Genomic DNA, 9,511 nt, shown 5'->3' with positions numbered 1-9,511 from the left:
AGAACTAATATATTTGCTACAAACTTCGTTTGGGAGCTGTTAAAAACTCAGTTAGCTGTTACTATTTAAGTAGCATGTAAGTAATATTTTTTAATGAAATTTATAAATAAGCAGTTTTAGATTTGTTAATTACATCTTAGCATTTATTATTTTTAACGAGCAAATATTTTTTCTTTCTCTGATCGCCAAAGACAGTTAAAATCTGGCTATAATGGGACACAATTGAATTATCATACTCCATTGCATCAGCTATGTTTTGTTTTCTGCTATCAGGTAAATAACTCGTAAATTGTTTCACGGTGTTTAGGGCAACTATAAGAATAGGATAACTTTATAGGATAACCTATAAGAATGGGATTGAATTTTAAAAATATGACTTCAAAAAACAAGGAAATGTTTTCAACTATCAATTACGAGAATTCCAATCATTCCCTTGAATGATTAAAATTGGTTGATTAAACTCCGCACTCCGCAAAAAAAAAACAATTGACAAAAAAATAAGCGATTGATTAACAATTTTGAAAATCAGTTGTTATCCAATGCGACAGAACGATCAGATTTTCAAGTTTTCACTATCTCATTTTAGTAGTTTCCAACGGACACTTCAAAAAGTTCCCTATGCTGTTAAAATTTATCAAGCAATCAGAACCATCAGAAGTTTTATCACCTTGGCCTCGGTAGAACTGTAAGCACCTAATTATGTATGAAGCAATTGAAAACAAAAACTTCAACGCAAAACCTTTAAAAAAACTTTTCTCATGCAAGTCACAATTTTGTTAGCCAATATAACCCACCTTCTTTTCCCGACATCATTCATCTTCTTTTCCAACATAGTACATTTGACTTTGAAAAGTTAAAAAATACATAATTTCACCGGAAAGATTGGAGAGAATCAGAAATTTTGAGACGAAAAATCTCAGAACGTTAAATTTTTCACCCCCTTCGAAAATTGCAGAACTGAAAACTCGATCGAATCCCACAATCAGCAAAAGAATTAAATATATCAGAAACCATGTTTGGACTCCACTCAGCTCATTTATGGAGCTGGGCCACTAGGTATACAGCAGGTAAAAGTGGACAAGCACTAAAAATTGCGTCAAAGATTTGGCTATGCAAATTCTATACTGTTCTCATATTATTCAAGCCTAGCTCCTACTCTCTTGAGTTCTCATTACAATATAAAACTTAACGCTTATACACGAAATAAAGCTAAGGCAATTTTACCTTAAAAACATCCTGACTCACCTCAACTGTTCAAACTTAACCAAGGCTGACTTTACCTGAATTCTACCTGAAAAGATAAGGCCTCGCTAACTTGAAAAAAACCTCAAATTTTACTTTTATTCTCTTTAACATTACTTCATTTAATTACCTTAACAATACCTTAAAAAATCCCTCAACTCTACCTTAACCAAGCTAGAAATTTACCGTAAATTAGGGTATGTTAGGGTAAAAAATTAAGGTAAGTTAAGGCAAATTTAGGGAAAATTTACTGCCACCGTAAGGGTAATTATTTAAGGTAAGTTTAAGTGAAGTTAAGGTAAAATTACGTCTTTTGTTACTTTTTCTTGAAACGAGTATTTCAAACACATTATGGATGATAAAGTTGATATGAAGCTTTCTGTTTTGAACCGAGATCTTCTATCAACTCATAGCAGAATATGATCTTCCAGTGAATCAGTATTTAAAAGTGGGCCTTTTTCGCCGTACAATTTTGACGCCTATCTTGCAAGATATTGCTAGGTTCTTCCAATGATAAGCGTCATTTGCAAGAATCTTGCAAGATAAGCGTTGGAGTTCGTCTAGTGCATCTATTTGTACCACTCGAAGTGGAGTTTTGTAGGCGTGTCTGTTTATTTAAGGAAGTCTCAACATTTTGGTTGGTAATTTTACTTAATATATGCCATTAGGTACTGCAGAACGTTACAAAAAAATTTACACAATTTAAGTTAGTTTTACCTTCAAAAAGATAAAGTAAGTACTTTTACCGTAACTCAAGTTAACGTAAAGTTAAGGTAAACGTTATCTTATTTCTACCTTTACAACGGTTCACCATAGCAGCGTTAATGTAAATTTACCTTAACTTTAGTTAGTGTGTAGATGAAAGAATTTGTTGAGCGGCTGAAACGTTTTGCAGGCATTGCGACTTGAGTGCGTTTTATTTTCATCTGAGAAACCTAATGTTATTTTGCTCGCGCTGCTGCAGAGCAGTGGGTGGAGTGGTGAGTCAGCTTAATTTCACCAAATTTTTTCTGAATTGACAAAATCTAACGTCAACCTTCAAAACATTTATTTGAAGCAATTTTCAATCTTTCGGTAGAAAATGCTTTGAAAGCTTGTTTAATACTGAAATTCTGAGATTAGGTAAAAAAAAATTTTAATGAATCATTCATTTCTAATAACTCAGAGCTAACAAAAATTTTTCCCAACGCTATGGTAATAACTGAATTGGATTTGCTGATGCAATTTACCTATTATAAAAGTCGAACGTTTTAATTTTTGTCTGAAATCAGTTCAAATGGTTGTATCAACGTTTGTTTGGGATGTTTTGTTATCAGCAGCTTTCATTATATGACACCAACCTCCAGGGATTTCAAGTAACCTCAACAAACCTTAAGATTAGTATTACGAGTCATTTAGGATAAAGTGAGGTGAATCATTTAGGATTGTTAAAAATAAAAATTATTGAGTGAAAAAAATGATGTTGAGTCCATCAAAGATTTTGACTAGCAGTATGAAAATAAGATCAAAATAGTTATGTTTGCGGATCGCAAGTATGAGTCAAAAAATGAAAAAAGCTCAAAATAAAATCAGGACTAGAAATCTACCAACCCTCTATAGTAAGGAATTGGTACCAATTAATTTATAGACAAATTGAATTGACAAACAAAATCAAATCAAAGAAAATCAATGATTGTCTTGCTGAAAAAAATACAAGCAGATTATTAAGTTTATTTTATGAGATCATGAGAAACACCATATGTCCATATGATAAACATAGCTGACTGATCACCAGTAAATAACCGCAATAGCTTTGTGGATCTGCAGTTTCAAAAAGTTGGTAGAAGAAAGAGACCAAAAACGACAATTTATATTAAATGATGAGACGTTAGATTATTATTAAGAATCTGTCTAACTTACTGCTGCTTCCATTTCGACGAAATCCTCACGACGAAATAAAACATAGCAGTACGAAATAAAAAGAGCGGTCCTGAATTACAATTCAAAGAATTGAAGCATCTGAAGTCAACAATATAACCCTCCTTAAAAGATCAGCCTTCGACAAAAACAAAACAAACACCAAGACCTCCACGAAAGTAAAACAAAACACGAAAAAATCAAAAATTTACTTCCTTTCTTTTAGAAAAACAGTGTTATCGCAGCTATTAACCACATTTTCAGTCACAAAAGTTTTTTAAACAAGGGGAGTTTTCACAGCAAACACTGCTTTGTAGAAAATCCCTGTAGACATAATAAACAAACACACAAACGACATTTGGTTTAAAAAACGAACTGTTACGAATGTCATTGAAAATAAGTAACTGACGCACACATCTGAATCTGGAACTCTTCAAAATTTATTGCACTATCTATCAGTAGCAAGAATAAATCAAGTTTACCAATCAATATCAATATCACACAAAAGTAACAACAAAGGCCGGCAACACTCAGAAGTTAAAATAGACGAAAACAAACGATGTCGAAGTCAAAAAAGTTATTAGCAAAAAACTTACATTTTAAGAAGACCCAATTATGTCTAACTGGAGAGCAACTGAGACTTATCATTAATGAGACCAACTGACAGCACAACATAAACAAACAAAAAGGGTCAATACAAAAAAATCTCGAATAATTTTTGATAAAAAGTGCCAAAGTCGTTAAACCCTGCAGCTCTGAAATTAAAAACTAGAAAAACTCAAATATGCCAAACTAAAAGCCAATGAGACCCATCATTAAGGACTAAGTGACAGAACATTACGAAATACTACATAAGATTGGAAAAAAGTTTGACATGATAAAAAGAGACCCATAAGATAGCCACTTAGAGCTGACCACAATGAGATTAGGTGACGGAATTAAAAAAAAAAAACCACGAAAGATGGAAATATCCAAAAATCGTTAAAATTTTTTTGAAAACTGTTGTTGCTGGTCAATTTTGCTATAACCCTTAATAGAAGCTTATATCTGTAATTTTTTTGAACAAACCTCGATAGAGCCCTTGAAACCTACCATTGATGCGACTAAATAACAAAACAAAAACGAACGACCAAACGAGTAAAATCCAAAACTTAATTTTGATCCATAAAGATAAATAGTCTTTGAAAACCATTGATTGCCTTTTGAGAGGTTAAAGATAGTACAACTATGCATAATGAAGAAATAATTATTGCCTTTAAAAAAATTTATACAGAAAGTGAAAAGAAGATCACAAAAAGCAAAAGTCAATTTGCCGGAAGTGAAAAAAATTTAGCTCTCGAAAACCAAAAATCTGTTAACCCCATTCTCTCACTTCACTTTTAAAAACTCATTGAGAAAATTTATTGCTTTTAACAACTCGGTTTTCAATCCTCTTACCACTCCACCGTGACTAAAATCACTTCAATTTGACTCGTCATTGACAAGCAAAAGGTAAAAAAGAAGGTAGCACTCCAATACAATTCAAATTCTTTGAATTGAAAAAAAAATCAATTCATGGCCAATAATAGCCAAAGCTATCACTTACCTGTTGTTAACAAACGAATCTTGTCAAAAGTAGCACATGACAAATCGAATAAAACTGTATACAGGAGTTTTGAAAAAAAAACAACAGAAGAGGGATCAACGCAATCGATTTGTCTGCTAAAAAATAAGAGTGGAATAAAAATTTAAATGAAACAATCAATAAATTGACACAAATAGGCTAGTTTTTCATAAAGTTAGAAAATAAAGATATAGTCAAAATAATTGGCCAAACTAAGGCATCAAAACAATACCAAATGCTAACTAAAAATGAATTGAAACAAAACTGTTTAAAAATGTCACAGATAAGAAACAAAATCTGACCGACAAAATAAAAACATGCCATAACTCGCCTATGTATTTAAAATCTCAATTAGTCGAATAAAACTGATAGAACGGTGTTCTATGGCACAAGATTAAATTCATAGAAAGGTTAAAAACAGGACAAAAATGAATGAAACAATGAATTATATTCCAATTAAAACCTGAAGCTTGTGCAAATCCACTGAATCAAAGAGGAGGTAAGCGTAAATATACAAACGTGGACGATTAGCATTAGGCGCATTCAAAGCCAATACCTTTCAAGCACAAAATAAATCAAAAACTGTTTAAAAACGATGACAAGTAGAAAAATTAAATTGCATCTTCAAAAAACATATAAGCTTCCTACTCGCAGTGAAAACGATGACAAATCTTACTCCTAACCACTTTGTCCCTCATGCAATTAAGGTAACCGAGCGCTCACGAAAAATTGAGCAAATCAGAAAGCCCACAAAAAGCACTTTTTGAAGAGAAAGAGAAAAATGAAAAAGCTTAGGTCAATAAAAAGTTTTACACAAGAACGTAAGCAATTGGTAACTGAAAACCAACTGACCTCTGAGTTTTTAGACGCAATTAAATAATTGTTACTAAACACAATCAAGCAAAAGGACAAAGTGACAGAACATCAAGAAAGAATACAAAGTTGCAAAAAACAAAAAAAACTATGTTTTTTAAAGCAGGTGGTGTCGATGTAGTTAAGTGTTTGGTTGAAAAAATGTTTGAGGTGATAAAAAGAGACTCATGAGATAGCCACGTAGAGCTGACCACAATGAGATTAGGTGACCAAATTAAAAAAACCACGAAAGATGGAATATGCAAAAATCGTTAAATTTTTTCAGAAAACTTTTGTTGCTGGTCAATTTCATTATAACCCTTAATATCAACTTATATCCGTATTTTTTTAAACAAGCCTCGAAAGAACCATTGGGATCTATCATTGATGCGACTAAATAAAAAAAAGAACGACAAAAACGGGTGAAATAAAAAAAAATACTTTTGATGCATAAAGACAAATAGTTCAAAGTCTTTGAAAACCATTGACTGCATTTTGAGAGGTTAAAGATAATGCAACTATGCATATTTTAGAGATACTCATTGCCTTTAAAAGTATTTATACAGAAAATGAACAGATCAGAAAAAGCAAAAGTCAATTTGTCGAAAGTGAAGAAACTTAGCTCTCTAAAACCAAAAATCTGTTAACAACATTCTCTCACTTCACTTTAAAAAACTCATTGAGAAAAATTATTGCTTTTGACTACTCGATTTTCGCTCCTCTTACCACTCCACCGCGACTAAAACCACCACTTCAATTTCACTCGTCATTGACAAGAAAAGGTAAAAAAAAAAGGTAGCACTCCAATACAATTCAAATTCTTTGAATTGAAAAAAATCAATGGAAGGCCAACAATAGACCGAGCTATCACTTAACGGTTGTTAACAAACGAATCTTTTCAAAAGTAGCACATCACAAATCGGATAAAACTGTATACAGGAGTTTTGAAAAAAAAAACAACAGAAGAGGGATCAACGCAATCGATTTGTCTGCTACAAAATAAGAGTGGAATAAAAATTTAAATGAAACAATCAATAAATTGACACAAATAGGCTAGTTTTTCATAAAGTTAGAAAATAAAGATATAGTCAAAATAATTGGCCAACTAAGGCATCAAAACATGACAAACAATACCAATTGCTAACTAAAAAATCAAAGAAAAGAAATAAAATCTGACAGATTAAAAAAATATGCCATAAATTGCTAATGTTTTTAAAATCTCAATTCGTCGAATAAAACTGATAGAACGGTGGTCTATAGCATAAGATTAAATTCATAGAAAGATTAAAAACAGGACAAAATTGAATGAAACAATGAATTATATTCTAATTAAAACCTGAAGCTTGTGCAACTCCACTGAATCAAAGAGGAGGTAAGAATAATTATACACATGTGGACGATTTAGCAAAAAGCGCATTTAAAGCCAATACTTTTCAAGCACAAAACAAATCAAAAACTGTTTAAAAACGATGACAAACAGAAAAATCAAATTGCATCTTCATAAAATCTCAACATAAGCTTCCTCCGTGCAGTGAAAACGATGACAAATGCTACTCCTAACCGCTTTGTCCCTCATGCAATTAACGTAATCGAGCGCTCACGAAACATTGAGCGAAACAGAAAGCTCGCAAAAAGCACTCTTTGATGAGAAAGAGAAAAATGAAAAAGCTTACGTCAATAAAAAGTTTTACACACAAGAATGTAAGCAATTGGTAACTGAAAAACACCTCACCTCTGAGTTTTTAGACGCAATTAAATAACTGTTACTAAGCGCAATCGAGCAAAAGGACAAAGTGACAGAACATTAAGAAATATTACATAAAGTTGCAAAAAACAAAAAAAACTATGTTTTTTAAAGCAGGTGGTTTCGATGTTGTTAAGTGTTTGGCTGCAAAAATGTTTGAAGTGATAAAAAGAGACTCATGAGATAGCCACGTAGAGCTGACCACAATGAGATTAGGTGACCAAATTAAAAAAAAACAAAAAAGATGGAAATATCCAAAAATCGTTAAATTTTTTTCGAAAACTGTTGTTGCTGGTCAATTTTGTTATAACCCTTAATATCAGCTGATATCCGTATTTTTTAAAACAAGCCTCGAAAGAGCTATTGGGATCTATCATTGATGCGACTAAATAAAAAAAAAAAACGGGTGAAATAAAAAAAACTTTTGATGCATAAAGACAAATAGTTCAAAGTCTTTGAAAACCATTGATTGCCTTTTGAGAGGTTAAAGATAATGCAACTATGCATAATTAAGAGATACTCATTGCCTTTAAAAGCATTTGTACAGAAAATGAAAAGATCAGAAGAAGCAAAAGTAAATTTGCCGAAAGTGTAAAAAATTTAGCTCTCAAAAACCAAAAATCTGTTATCACCATTCTCTCACTTCACTTTAAAAAACTCATTGAGAAAATTTATTGCTTTTAACAACTCGGTTTTCAATCCTCTTACCACTCCACCGCGACTAAAATCACCACTTCAATTTGACTCGTCATTGACAAGAAAAGGTAAAAAAAAGGTAGCACTCCAATACAATCCAAATTCTTTGAATTGAAAAAAAAATCAATGGAAGGCCAACAATAGACCGAGCTTACACTTACCGGTTGTTAACAAACGAATCTTTTCAAAAGTAGCACATGACAAATCGAATAAAACTAAATACAGGAGTTTTGAAAAAAAAACAACAGAAGAGGGATCAACGCAATCGATTTGTCTGCTAAAAAATAAGAGTGGAATAAAAATTTAAATGAAACAATCAATAAATTGACACAAATAGGCTAGTTTTTCATAAAGTTAGAAAATAAAGATATAGTCAAAATAATTGGCCAAATAAGGCATCAAAACCTGACAAACAATACCAAATGCTAACTAAAAAAAACAAAGCTAAGAAAAAAAATCTGACAGATAAAAAATATATGCCATAACTTGCTAATGTTTTTAAAATCTCAATTAGTCGAATAAAACTGATAGAACGGTGGTCTATAGCATAAGATTAAATTCATAGAAAGATTAAAAACAGGAGAAAAAAGAATGAAACAATGAATTATATTCTAATTAAAACCTGAAGCTTGTGCAACTCCACTAAATCAAAGAGGAGGTAAGAGTAAATATACAAAGATGGACGATTTAGCAGTAAGCGCATTTAAAGCCAATACTTTTCAAGCACAAAACAAATCAAAAACTGTTTAAAAACGAAGACAAGTAGAAAAATCAAAATGGCATCTTCATAAAATCTCAACATAAGCTTCCTCCGTGCAGTGAAAACGATGACAAATGCTACTCCTAACCGCTTTGTCCCTCATGCAATTAACGTAATCGAGCACTCACGAAACATTGAGCGAAAGAAAGCTCGCAAAAAGCACTCTTTGATGCGAAAGAGAAAAATGGAAAAGCATACGTCAATAAAAAGTTTTACACACAAGAATGTAAACAATTGGTAACTGAAAAACACCTCACCTATGAGGTTTTAGACGCAATTAAATAATTTTTACTAAGATCAATTGAGCAAAATTCCTCAAAAAGTCTAATTATCCGGAAAAAGATGTACTAAAATAATTACCATAGAGCACTTTTAAACAAGGATAAACTTGAATTACAAACCAGCTTTATCTTATAACTACGGCCAATTGAGTATACCTGCTTAATTCAAACGAAAAAAAACAAGAAAATTCGGAGTAATTACTTGATTCAAGCCGGAATAATTCAGCAGAAAAACCATTTAAAAATGTCAACGTACTCGTTGTCAACTTATAAAAAATGTCAACTTATAAACTACTCTCTGGTCACCTCTTGTAGAGTCTTTTGACTCGTATGGTGTCCAAGGTGGTAAATTGATTAAACTTAATATTCTGTATAAAATACTCTGTATCGTCTACCATCTGAATTTAAATAAATCAATCAATCAATACTCAACAAGT

This window comes from Convolutriloba macropyga, chromosome 5 (genome assembly GCF_964194025.1).
Source record: "Convolutriloba macropyga chromosome 5, txConMacr16.3, whole genome shotgun sequence".
In the NCBI taxonomy this organism is placed as follows: Eukaryota; Metazoa; Xenacoelomorpha; order Acoela; family Convolutidae; genus Convolutriloba; species Convolutriloba macropyga.
This window is presented reverse-complemented; position numbering follows the sequence as displayed.